This window comes from Cupressus sempervirens, chromosome 11 (assembly GCF_028749045.1).
Source record: "Cupressus sempervirens isolate cs-2001-9-10 chromosome 11, ASM2874904v1, whole genome shotgun sequence".
In the NCBI taxonomy this organism is placed as follows: domain Eukaryota; kingdom Viridiplantae; phylum Streptophyta; class Pinopsida; order Cupressales; family Cupressaceae; genus Cupressus; species Cupressus sempervirens.
In genome coordinates this window covers 397,351,069-397,365,480 of record NC_143128.1, presented here as the reverse complement: position 1 = coordinate 397,365,480, position 14,412 = coordinate 397,351,069, and positions in this window count along the sequence as shown.

Genomic DNA, 14,412 nt, shown 5'->3' with positions numbered 1-14,412 from the left:
AGGTAGGTAATCTACTTGTAGTGTCAAAAAGTGGCTTGCAATGGGGGCTGGGGCCCTAAGTGGGTGTCAGGGTAACTCATTGTAAGTTTGGTTAATAAGTGATAAAATTTACACACTAAATAGAGATTAAATGAACTTAAAAAGATAATTGTTTTGAAGTTATCACCCATGCCTTGAGTGCTTGTATAGGCTAGGATGGGAGTAGTGAGAACGCTTGGTTGCGACCTTGCATTCCGTAGTATGTCTCGTCAGTATGAGAGGATACTAGTGGCTGCATGAGATCAGTATGGACCCGTGGAGTTTAGCTAACTGCCAAGGTAACTTGTACATAATAAATGCGATGACACTTTCTAGCTTGCATAGTAGGTTCCTACATGTTATTGTGTGCCTCTGGGAAGTAGATGTTAGTTTGATGATTGGATCTTTTGAGTTAGTATACTTTTAGGATTCCTAGACTATAGAGATTTGTGCTATGTGTTATGGATAGCCTATTTGGGACATGAGATTATCTCTTTAGCATGGTGGGAGTAGACCACTTAAGTACCACGCGGTCGAGTGGTAGTGTATTTTTCACTCTTATCATTTTAGATTCATTGAGACATCGTGGCTGATGCGTCTTTCGTTATGGTGGATATATATCCTTTCATTGATGATTAGCATATGTTAGATGGTGTTATCTTATGCTTATATTTGCATGTTAGATTACTTTCTACATATGATGTTGTATATGTTAGGAGTGACACTCCTACTATGTTAATACCGATGATCTCTTCGGTGATCTGGGATGTTACGCATGGAGAGATGGCTAGGGCCCATGATGGTCTAATGATGCTATTAATGGTTGGGAGTAATCGTGCACTTACTTTATTTTATTTGATCTTTATGATGGATGTATATGTCTTCTATGATGATGTATCATGTGATTATCTCTACTTTGATGTATCATGGATTGGAATAGGATGATGTACCTTATTTCACATATGTATATTCTTTTAAGCCCTCATACCCTGTGACATCTACAGTGGATGACTGAGCATTTGAAAATGTAATGTATGAACATTGGACTTATTATTAGTATTCACGTGGATGTTGTACTAGATGGATTCATGTATGTTAGTTAGTTTAGATGTAACTCAACGTTAAGGGATTCTTAAAGAATGAAATCGGTTATGTATGTTATGTTTACTTTTAGATAGACATTGCTATTGCTTCCGTTATTATGTACAAATTATATGTGGTATTTACTTTCATGTTATAAAAAAAAAAATGTTACCAAACTTAGTGAAATTCTAGGTTAATTCTTTGGATCCTTTGGTGGGGCATTACATTTGGTATCAGAGCCCGAATTTCAACATTGGAGCTCTGGGTATATTGGAATGTCACTAGTTGTTAACTAGTTAAACAAAATGAAAACTTTGAACTATCATGTGTATCTCTTTCAAACTGAAAACTTGAAAACTAGGTGAACTGAAACAGAACTTAAAACTGTTACTTGCATATTTTTCATACTTCAACACTTAACTTTCAAAATTGAAAATTCTACTGAAAACTTAAATGAAGGCAAAACAAAAAATTGAAAACTTATTCTAGTCACAAAACATGTATCTTTTATCTAAGTTTCAAGATAGTATACCTTTATTTATCTTTGCAAGTATTAAGTTGCTCTTGTTTAGAATGTATTAAGGGATATATTTCAGTAGTTTTTAAAAGAATGATGTTGGATCGATATGGTTTTTGATTTACTATTAAACCAGAATCATATTGCTCTAAGTGTGTTGTAAAATTTTCAGTGGAATCATATTCCTCTGTAGGGAGGAAAAGGGTTCAATGAGACCCGCATAGTGAGTATCTTAGCTTTTCATTCTTGTAGGCTTTCAGAAGTAAGCCTAATCCAAGGGGGGGTGGATGTAGTGCCTGCCCCTGGTTCACATTTTGTTATCATTTTAGAGCTAGTTTCATGTTGATGGTTAGTAACATTATTATGAGATTATCAGATATTGTGCTATGGATTCAGTTGATATGTGATGAGATTACTTAGACTCTACATTTCATGTATTTATGATGATTATTTTCAGTGTTTGTAGTTATTAATGATGATTAGTAAGATGATTTATTGTCATATATGTTTTCTTTGGATACTTACCCCATACTTGCATGTGTATGGTGTGTCTGATGTGGTTAAGGAAGGGAGTCATAGTCACCTGCTAGTCGGGATCTACACGATGCACCACTTCCTGCCATTGCATGTTTAGTTTAGTATATATTGTGCTTGTACATACATGATTTTTATGCAGGTTGCAGGTACCGGGTATTGATTTCCCTGAATTGCCAGGATGAGCGTACCCTATAACATTATCTCAATGATAAGAGAAGGGAGATAAATTCTCAAGTCCAAATCCCAAACCTAAAAACCATTTTTCCTAGTGAGTTAGGACAAGTATCAAGTTGAATACCCACCAAATGTGTCAGATGACATCTTTCATAATTTTTAACCCTTTAGATTTATTTTGTATGATTTGTTCTATGATAGGTTTTCATATTTTATCTTGGAGGTCTATGGTGAATTTTTCATTAATTAAGTCTTAATAAATAGATTTAATTAATAAATTATTTATTTGAGAAACTTAATAAAATATCATGATCTTTGATATTTTGATTGTAATTAATTAAATGTAAATTATTGGAGAAAAGGAATTAAATAAAAGAAAACTAGAAATTAAAATTAATAATAATTATAAAATAAAATAATAATAATAAAAGTTATAAAAATTAAAATGAAAGTTATAAAATTTAAAGAGAAATTATTTAAAAAGTAAATTGGAGTTATAAGCTTGCATGGGAATTAACATGTGTCAACAACACGGGGGTTAGTGCATCAATTAAGCACAAGGTGTCTACAACTCTACGACTCATCAAAAAGGTTGGAAAAGACCCATGCTTAGTTGGTGACACCTTTCAGCGGTTTTAAGAAGCATTCCAAAAGTTTCTTGAGAGCTCTTTATATTCAGGCATTCATAGAAGCTTAGAGATAATGTGGAGAGCAATTGGAGAACGGAAGATACAAGCTACAAGCTTAAAATGGAAGCTTCAAAACTTACATGCATTGGAGAAGTTCATATGCTCATATATTTTCTACATGCTTCTATGCTTTTTCTAGCACTTCTAGTTTCTTGGAAGATTCGGTTGGCTTGGATCTTGGAAGAATTGTGAATGATAGAGAAGGAAGGGATTTTTTTATGGATTTTTGAGGCATGGTGGATTAGCATCAGTGTCTAGGTGCACTCGTGATATTCGCATATTCTCTTTGCACTATTTCTCTTCCTGTCTTCATCATGTTTGTTATATGTATCTGAATACTCTCTGTGATTAAATCTATAATTGAAATAGGAATCTAGATATGCTATTTGGTTGAGAAGAAAACAATAGAAAAATCTTAGATCCAATTAAGGAAGAATTAGATCTTAATCGAGTTTAGGTTCGAATTTATATTGTGAAATTAGATAGACAAGATTTGAAATAAAAATAAAAATTTTAAGTTAAAAATTTGAATGGATAGATGTAAGCTTTCTATCAAATTATATTTTAAGATGTTTACAGACAAACCTATTAGATGGATGAATGGGTAAATTTAGAGAGCAATTACCTTTTAGGAGAAATTCTTAATTCATCATAGATTGTCCTGTCGTTGCCCCTTGGATAGACCTAAACTTAGTCATTCATAAATTTTTATCATGATCGAATTTATTCGATTGCTCTAGTCAGAATTGGCGCAACTTGGCCCTCTCCAACATATTTTAATTTCAACCCGATCCAATAGTTCGTTAAGAAGATATGACCGTCGTACTGGGACTGTTTTATTGAAGGACAGATATTTCTCCATTTCTCATAACTAAGAGTTCTTTATGCTTAAACTTCACAAAAATAATATATATCAAAGCATGAAATGAATTAAAGATATTATTGCAATCTTTCCTTATTAGAATTTTATTAATATGCATTAGTTTTATATGGTTTATTATCTAATCTAATTAAATCAAATTTAATTAAAATTAGTTAATAGTCGAAGAAGTGTAATTAATTATTAGTCAATTTAAGTAAATAGATTTTTAAATGAGAGAAAATTAAAAGAAAAGAGATTTTAATATAGTTTATATAGTGGACTTTTTATAATGTATATTGAATACTATTTAATATATATTAAACAATTTTAGAGTTGTTTAATGAAGATGATAATGTTAAGAATTTGGAGATTATTCATGTTAAAATCTACAATGAGTCTTATTGGTTTAGGGATCTTTATATAGACAAAATATTATTAGAACAATTAAAAAATGGAGTCTAATGGTTGATTTTAATATTGATTAAATAATTGTAAGATGATAATTTATATTATGTTGATTTAAAATTTAGAAACTCTAAATAATATTAGATTAAGATTGAATTGTTATGTTAATACGTTTGAATACCTTATGGTGTTAAGAGTTAGTCAAATATTAACTAATGAGATTTATGAAAATAATAGTTTGATGAGTTTATTATTTATTAATGTTTGTTGGGTCTAACAAACTATTAATAAATAATGGTTTAAATAATTATCAATAAATTCGATTAGAGTTGATATTCATTGAGTTGATGATATAACTATGATATTAATAATTAACTTGTGCGATAGAGTCTTATTCGAAAAGATTAATGATAATACAAATTTGTTGAGGGAATGTTGGTATTTTTTGAAAGATGATGAATATGGTCATTTAAGATTTTCAATAATTATTATTGAATTATTAATATGATCATTTGAATATTGAATTATAGTTGACTTTTAACTTATAGAATTATAGTTAGTTAGTTAGTCAACTGATATTAATTGGAATGTTGCTATGGTTATGCAATTATTAATTAAATCAATTAACTAGAGTTAATAGGATTTAATTAATAATTAAGTTATGTAATAGAGATTTAATTGATATAATTCTTTTAATAAGATTGTAAAAAAAATATATTGATATCAAAGTTGATAAGTCTTATTCTAATAACTTGAATAATGATTTAGATATTTTAATGGTTATTAGTGACAATTTAATAATGATTATAATTAAGAGGCTTAAGTGTTAGAGATACTTAATTGAGTTTTAACCATTAAAATGTTAATGGATCATGGAATTGTGCACCTAAGTTAATTAGTGAATTAGATTGATCATTTTAATTAAGTTATAATATTCTTATTCGAAGATTAATAATTGGTTCTTTTATGAACGAATAATGATCTTTGATTATCTCGAAAAGTTGAAGTAACCTTAAAAAAGAGTTAATCAATTAGAATATAGATCATAGTTAAATCAAGAGAACAATTAAAGGTCAATGATAATCAGTTTAGTGAATATTTATCTTTAAGTTATTCTCAAAGTATTATTTTTAATTAATGGAAGGATAATTCTATCGGGGAACAAATGGGTTGACTTGTAGGTCAAATGATGAAACTTAAGACACTTGAAAGTATACTTGCAAACAGAAAACAAGAAACCCCTACACATTATTCAACTATGTGATTTTAATAAACCAAAACATGTGTCTGCATCGTGTATTCTATATGCTTTTTGTTTTGAGTTTTGGGTTATCTAGTGTTGACCAGTCCTAGGTTGTTACCAAAGGCTCAGAGGTTATGAGATGTGATGGCATGTTGATTTTATTTGGTCTCAATCTTTATAAGCTCAACCATGGTAATGTGATCGTGTGCTCTATGAAATATTTGTATTTACTGATTGTTATTGTTCATCAGTCTTCATGTGTGAAGCTGAGATATATGTATCTGAGACACTTGAGCTAATCTTTTTTGAGTCATCGATCAGTTATCCTTGGATTATTTTCTAGTCGCCATGATGTGACTGAAATGTGGATTTAATTCTTGATGATTTCATGTTGTGACATGTTTGACTCAACCATTTTGGAGTCTTCGATCAGTATGATTTTGAGATATTCTTGGTTACTTATTGAGAACCAATGGATATTGTGATTTATTTTGAGATATATTTTGATTATTGAGAACCAATGGATACTTATGATTATCAGTGATGCCTTCAGTTACCAATAGAGAACTATTGTGGTCATGATTTTCTATGGATGTTTTTTGGATACTCATGGAGATTTGATGATTCTTATCTTGGAGGTTTTATGATTTTATTATGGATATTTGATGCTTTTATGCGTATTTGATGATTTTATTATAGATTATCTTTTGTGATTGTAAAATTTATGATTCCATGAGCTTAGGGTAGGTAATCTACTTGTAGTGTCGGGAAGTGGCTTGCAATGGGGGTCGGGGCCCTAAGTGGGTGCCAGGGTAACTCATTGTAAGTTTGGTTAAAAAGTAATAACATTTACACGCTAAATGGGGATTAAATGAACCTAAAAAGATAATTTTTTTGATGTTCTCACCCATGCCTTGAGTGCTTGTATAGGCTAGGATGGGAGTAGTGAGAATGCATGGTTGCGACCTTGCATTCCGTAGTATGCCTCATCAGTATGAGAGGATACTAGTGGCTGCATGAGATCAGTATGGACCCGTGGAGTTTAGCTAACTACCAGGGTAACTTGTACGTGATAAGTGCCATGACACTTTCCTGCTTGCATAGTAGGTTCCTACATGTCATTGTGTGCCTCTGGGAAGTAGATGTTAGTTTCGTGATTGGAACCTTTGAGTTAGTATACTTTTAGGATTCTTGAACTATAGAGATTTGTGCTATGTGTTATAGATAGCCTATTTGGGACTTGAGATTATCTCCTCAGCACAGTGGGAGTGGACCACTTAGGTACCACGCAGTCGGGTAGTAGTGTATTTTCCACTCTTATCATTTGAGATTTATTGAGATATCGTGGCTAATGCGTCTTTCGTGATGGTGGATATGTATCCTTTCATTGATGATTAGCATATGTTAGATGGTGTTATCTTATGCTTATATTTGCATGTTAGAATACTTTCTACATATGATGTTATATATGCTAGGAGTGACATTCCTACTATGTTAATACCGATGATCTCTTTGGTGATCTGAGATGTTACGCATGGAGGGATGGTTAGGGCCCACGATGGTCTAATGATGCTTTTAACGGTTGGGAGGAACAATGCACTTAGTTTATTTTGTTTGATCTTTATGATGGATGTATATGTCTTCTATGATGATGTGTCATGTGATTATCTCTACTTTAATGTATCATGGATTGGAATAGGATGATGTACCTTATTTCACATATGTATATTCTTTTAAGCCTTCATACCCTGTGACATGTACAGTGGATGACTAGGCATTTGGAAATGTAATGTATGAACATTGGACTTATCATTATTATTCATGTGGATGTTGTACTAGATGGATTCATGCATGTTAGTTAGTTTAGATGTAACTCAACGTTAAGGGATTCTTAAAGAATGAAATCGGTTATGTATGTTATGTTTACTTTTAGATGGACATTGCTATTGCTTCCGTTATTATGTACAAGTTATATGTGATATTTACTTTCATGTTATAAAAAAAAAGAAAAAAATGTTACCAAACTTAGTGAAATTCTAGGTTAATTCTTTGGATCCCTTGGCGGGGCATTACAATTCAACATCGGGATTGGTTTGGGGATCCCAATGAATTTCATTATACTAGAATTAATAAGTTTATCTCAGAGAATATTAATCATTCGAAAATTCTTTGGGCCAAGCTTAATGAAAATGTTTGGGACAAGCTTAATGAAAATGACACAAAATCTAAATCAATTCCTAAATATTGAATCCAAACAAACAGTAAATGAGAAAAAAATGATAATTAAATTTATTACTGATGTCTTTGATAATGAAAAAAAATTGATGGAATTATTGGAACTATTTAATAACGCGGGTCTTTCAGAAATATTTGATAATCAGGACAATTGATTGAATCCTTTAAAACTCTCTAATCAAAATTCATTGAGAGCTTCTTTTTACAAAGCAAATACCTTTGAATTTTTAGATTATTTACACCATCCTTATCTTTTTTATTAAAAAAATTGGCTTCTCACATGGGAAGGATTCATATAAAAAATAAGAATGTAACATATGGACAACTATTAAATTTAGTTTTCATTCCTAACAATCTAGTTTCTTCGCCTATTAACGAAATGAGAGCTGCGTGCTCAAAGAAAGAAACTATCTCACTCATAAAATCACAAGTCAATGTATTAGTGGATAAATATTTATGTGACAAAGTGCTAATTCATGATTTGCATAAATTGTCTAATTTTTTTGATAAATTGAATTCTATTATTTGTAGAAATATCAATTTCTCGATTGAAGATATTTCTAAAACTCCTTTAATAAGCCTACAAATTGTCAATTTTGAGAAAAACTCTTGCTATCCTTTTTTAAATAGTTCAGATTTAGAAGAAAAGACCTCTAGCCAGTATTCTCAAAATAGTTTTAGTTCAAACATAGATCTTATTCAAACTCAATCTTATCAAGATGATCTATTGTCCAAAATATCTTTGCAAATGAATCAATTTGTAGAAAAAGAAAAATATAGTTGAACAGAAGGAGATATAATAGAAGACAAAACTATAGGTGACTTTATGGAAGATGAAGCCATAGGTGAGTTTATGGAATTCAAATCCATAGGTGACTTTTTTTATAAAGAAAAACTAAAGTGTTTTGGAATAATTTCTTTTAATCAAAATCAAATAAATATTCTTTTTGATCAAATAAAAAGAAATATTATTTTTGAGAAATGGGGTTTATTTCAAACACATAAGCCATGGTTGTGGTTTTTTACTTCCACAGGGTGGAAATATACTAAAAATCTATTTTTTACTCTTTTTTCAGAAATAGAAATACCAATAAATAATATTAATCAGTTGGTATCAATCTCAAGCAATATTAGGCAAAATTGGAATCACAATTTGAATATTTTGTTGGCACTTTATCATCAATTTTGGAAAGTTCTAAAGTGCGAATTTAGAGATAAAATTGATAAAATTATCACAATATTGAATGATCAAATTCTCATAATACTAAATGATCAAATTCTCCCCATATTAAATAATCAAATTCTCCTGATATTGAATGATCAAATTCTCCCTATATTCAATCTTATGTTATCCCACTAGAATATTGACAAAATATTGCAAGAAATAAATGAAAAAGTATTTAGACAAGTACTTCGGGGAAAGGATCTATCAATATCATTTGATGTATGGAAATATATACATGATGTTCGAAAATATGATATTTTTCTTTATATCTTCATTCGGTTTTTCTTTTATATTTCCTCCATAATTCCTTTATTGTTGATTAAGTTCTATAAGAACTTCTATCTCATCAGATTTTTCCAGTATAATTCCTACTACTTTGAGAGAGTAGGAGAAATGATTAGATCTTATAAAAGACTTAGAAATTTTTCTAATTTAAATTGGTATGGTTCTTGGCTTACATTTGTGGACTATATCGAGCTGGACTCAGATCCTAATGATATAGGATTATTGTTACTATTGAAAATTTGGTATGTCAAAAATATTAAATGGTTGTGGCAACATTTTCAAGAATGCCAAAAATATCACTCACTTATAAAAACAATTTTGTACAAATTTGAAGTGGATGACTTTCTTTTGAGAGAAAATTGATTGTTTTTACTACAAGAAAGAATCTCTCAATTTGAATCAAAATTAACCCCCCCTATTGATTTATTTCATGAATTTGAAAAAAAAGAACAACCAAAACTTATTTACTTTCGATATTTAGCTGAATTTATTCAGAGAGGTCTAACTCATAGAATAGGCTTAATGGATTCCAAATTAAATTCATCATTTTCAGCAAAAATATCAATCTTTGTTGCTTCTTATCAAAAGATGACTTCCATCCCAATTTTCTCATTCTTATATGACCACGTTAGATTTTACCCACTCTACCCAATACCGTCCTTTTCAAATCAAATTTTATTGATAGGGCCTAAGGAAACTGGACAATCCTACTTGGCTAAAAATTTAGCAACAGATTCTTATTTACCTTTAATAAGAATATCTCCTAAAAGTTTTTTGAGGCAGCCAAAACTTTTGTCTCGCTATGAACCCAAGTATACATCTTCAGCTAAACAATCATACCTTGAGCATGAAAATATCCTCAGGTCTCTCGACTGGTCAGGCATGCCAAAAGACATAGCTAAGAAGGAGTACTATGATAAAAAAACCTCATAAGTTTTTGTATGATCAATTTTTTAATCCTAACCCTCTAGAGTATTTTGTGAGAAGAGTAATCCAATTTGTATTCACACTCAAATTGGAAAAATTGATGTCTCCTTGTGTCATATGGATTCCAAGCATTCATGAACTGAATGATTACTTTTATCTTATTGCATTATTGGTAGAACTCCTTGGGGATCCATATAATCTGATTGATGGTGAAAAAGAAACTAACATCAAACAAAATATTATTGTTATTGCCTCAACTGATATTCCAAAAAAAATTGATCTAGTTCTAATAAGTCCTCCTGTAGTAAATGAATATTTTATACATTTATCAATACTAAAATGTTACCTGCCCCATATCGAGAAAAATAATTTCCTTTGCTTTTACATAACAAAGGGCTCTACTTGAAAAAATAATGGAACTATTATGATGAATTTGGATTAACTACCAAATGCTTTACTATGCCAGATCTAGTAAAACTTGCTGATGAAATATTTCTAATTAGCATGAGCCAAAATACTTTAGCTATAGACAATGATATAATTGGAGTAGCTTTGTATAGATCAAATTGGGGTCCTTGTAATTATAATCTGAAGTTCAGTGAATTTTTTCAAGGACTTCCTTATAAGATAGGAAAAGTAATTATACATAATAAACTAACATATTAAAAAAAATCTCTAAGGCTTAATCTAGATTTTGAGGGTCAAAGGGAAAACTATTTGCATCAATGGTATTTAGAACCTTCAATTGTTGAAACAGTTGCAAAAGAGTTCATCATATTCTATCATATTTTGGGTTGCTTGGCCAAATTAGTAGCGCAAGATTTTTGGTTTTTATCGAAATCAAATAGAGAGAATTGGAATAATCCTTTTGATCCTTTCATTGAAAATGATTTCATTCTAGCTTCAAGTCTCTTGTAGGGTCTTCTGGAAGAATTTCCATCATTAGCAATATATCAAGGAAATTTTGATTACATAACAATTGCTCCTCAGTTCAAAAAATATATGATGCAAAAAGGATTATCTCCTATACTAGATAAAATCATTTTATCTAAAGAATTAAGACATTCCTATGAAGAAGAGGACAAAACTCCTATAGTTTGTGATTCTAGGACTTAGCATTTTAGTTTTATTTGCAACAATCAATTTGAGCATATAAAAGATATAACAATAGAAAATCCATTATTGGATTATCTTCACATGTTTGGAGGGTTTCAAGAAAGACTGACCCATCTTTCTAGCTTATATTGGAAGAAATTTCTACTGTCTAGCCCCAAATTCTGGCCCCATTATGCTGGGAAGGATGATATTATAGAAAGAAAGACAAATGCTTTCTAGGAAGTAAAATTACTATACAAAAAGTTTCAAAGGATGGGAATATATCAATTTGACACAAAAGAGTATGCAATGGAGTATAAACCTTTAAATACACTAGTAATCTATCTAGCTCATCGATTTCTTTGGGATCCCGTGAGCATTCACTTTTTAAATAAGCACGCTTCTTTTGAATGAAGAGAACTTTTTGCTTCTAAAGAACTTGTGAAGAGCATTTATCTTACTTATTCTTCAATAGGAGAGCTAAATATCAATATTAAAAACATGTTAAAGTCTATTCTAAAGCGTAAAAAGGTGAGAAAAATAGCCCTAGGAATAAAAATTTAGACTAATGATGACGATTTACCTCTTAATATTAACATAGAAGAAAAAGAAAATTTTGAAAATTTCAAACGCTTTCAAGAAATTGGTACTTGATTGAAACATGTATTACCTTATCCCCAATCAGTGATAAGTGAACATTGGTTCTGTGAAAAAATATGGGATGATAAATTTAAACAATGTTTGCTCAAGGGAGAAAGGGAAAATATAGATTTATTATCTAATGAATCTCTTACTTATAAAACTCTATCTGAAAGTTATGAATATTTATAAAATTTATTCTTCTCTAATAGAATGTTATTTAAACAAATGATTGATACATTATTAAAAACAAAATGGCTTTCTACGAATGCCGTTGATTGTTTATTGGCAGAAGGATTAAATAATAATTAAAAAGCCTATATCTTTCATTCATTTTGTTCAAATTTGATTGGTCTGAATTTTGTCTTTAAAACTTTTCCAAAAAATCAAATTGAATTGATATAGTCTAATAGTAGTACTATCCATCAATTCAACTTGATTTTTTGAACAATGGCAATTGAATTACTCATTCAATTACCATTAATTATAATGTCTAATAGAACTATTAAATTAAATATTTAATATGTATGCCTTAAAGAGGACTCGAACCTCCACACTGTTTAGCATGACATTTTGAGTGTCGCATGTCTACCATTCCACCATCAAAGCATTCAAGAAGTTGATTCTATTTCATTGAATATTTGACAATCTAATTGTTTTGTGATATAATAGAGTGAGTTTAGTTCAATAGTGGAAGAGAAAGTGGATCGGTTTGACAACACAATATCATTGTTTTGTGATATAATAAAGTGAGTTTAGTTCAATAGTGGAAGAGAAAGTGGATCGAATAGAATATCATGTTTAGCTTATTAAATTAAATGGTTGAATGAGACCTTTAGAAATATGTTTTATTTTCTATTAATAAGTCAATAGTCAATTTTTGATATCTTGATTAACATAACATAAGATTTAGAATCACCATGATTAGATTCCAATAGCCCCTAATTAAGGAGATTCGGCAGGTAGGACACATATATAAGATAAGTAATGATATACTTATAACACTTTGTAAAGTAATGATATACTTATAATACTTAGTAAAGTAATGATATACTTATAGAAGAAGATTCGGTAGGTAGGACACATATATGAGATAAGTAACCATATACTTATAGTGCTATCATATACAAAAAATGATCTATGGTAATATATTGATCTATGTAATAAAGTTAGGGAGTAGATTCAATGTTGTCGTTAATCTCTATATATAGATTTGGGGTGTTATCTAATGATCTATCTAAGATAGTTTCTAAATATTCCATGAAATAGAAATAGGTTAGTAATCTAATTCCATAGAAAATTTGTCATATTAAATAAAAAATCATCTGAATGTTATGTTAATAACGTTAAAATCATAGTCTCATGAATGAATAAAAAAAATTTATATTCCATTTTCTATTCTATTAATTATCAATAACTAATATAGCCTAAGGACAGGAGGAAAAGAAACTATGTTTCATTACATCATACCGTGGGTTGAAAGATCCACACCAATTCTATTATTTGGAGTTTGTTATGGTTTTTTCACAACATTGCCAATTGGCCTAGCCCAAATGTATTTTATTCGATCGATATTAATTCAAAACAAAGTCATCGACAATAGAAAAATTGTTCCTGTAGGGAATTTGATTCTTAGTGGTTCTTTTGTGGTACAACTGGTGGTCTTCTCATCCATATACATAGTGCCTATTTATGCAAGTTTGTGGAAACCCCATTTGATCACAACTATGCTTGTTCTTGTTTTATTTTTTCTTGTTTATCAAAGAGCTTTGATTCAGAGACACCGTTGGCTTCAAAATCTAGTAGTAGAATTCTTTATTGGAGTTACTTTACAACTGCTAAACCCCACCCTACCCAATTAATCAATCTAATGCTATTTAGATATAGCAAAAAAAAATTATTTCTATTGAGTACTACAGCTGGATGGTTGAGCAGACAAATTCTTTTTGTAAAAATGATGAAATTTTTTTGTTCACGGGTAGAAAATGATGTTCCCTTAAAAAGGGATAGAAAGGGATAACTTTTTGCCTTCAATTTTCAAATTATTTTCTTTGGCTATGCCATGTTGGCATGCTATGGGAGGAATCCTTCTCGCATTGCTACTAAGTGGAATGATTCAAGGACATTCATTCATGGTCCTCAAGAAGAACTTGAAGAACTATCATTAGGATTATCTGATAAGAAAAAATCATTTAGGAGTGAGCTAAATACATCTATCAAGAAAAAAAACATAAGAAGCACAAGCCTAACACTCCTATTAATATTCAAAAAAATGATGAGAATGTTAATAAACCGTCCATTCCTTTGCCTTCTTCTTTTAGAATGCTACTGAAATTTTTATTTGATCAATTGATATTGCATGTTGACAAAGAAAAAATATTACCTTTTATAATCAAAAGGTGGCCATTAATAGTGTTGGATTCTAATTAGTTTAGCGACCCCCTTCGATACGTGAGTATAGGAGATTATATTTTGTGT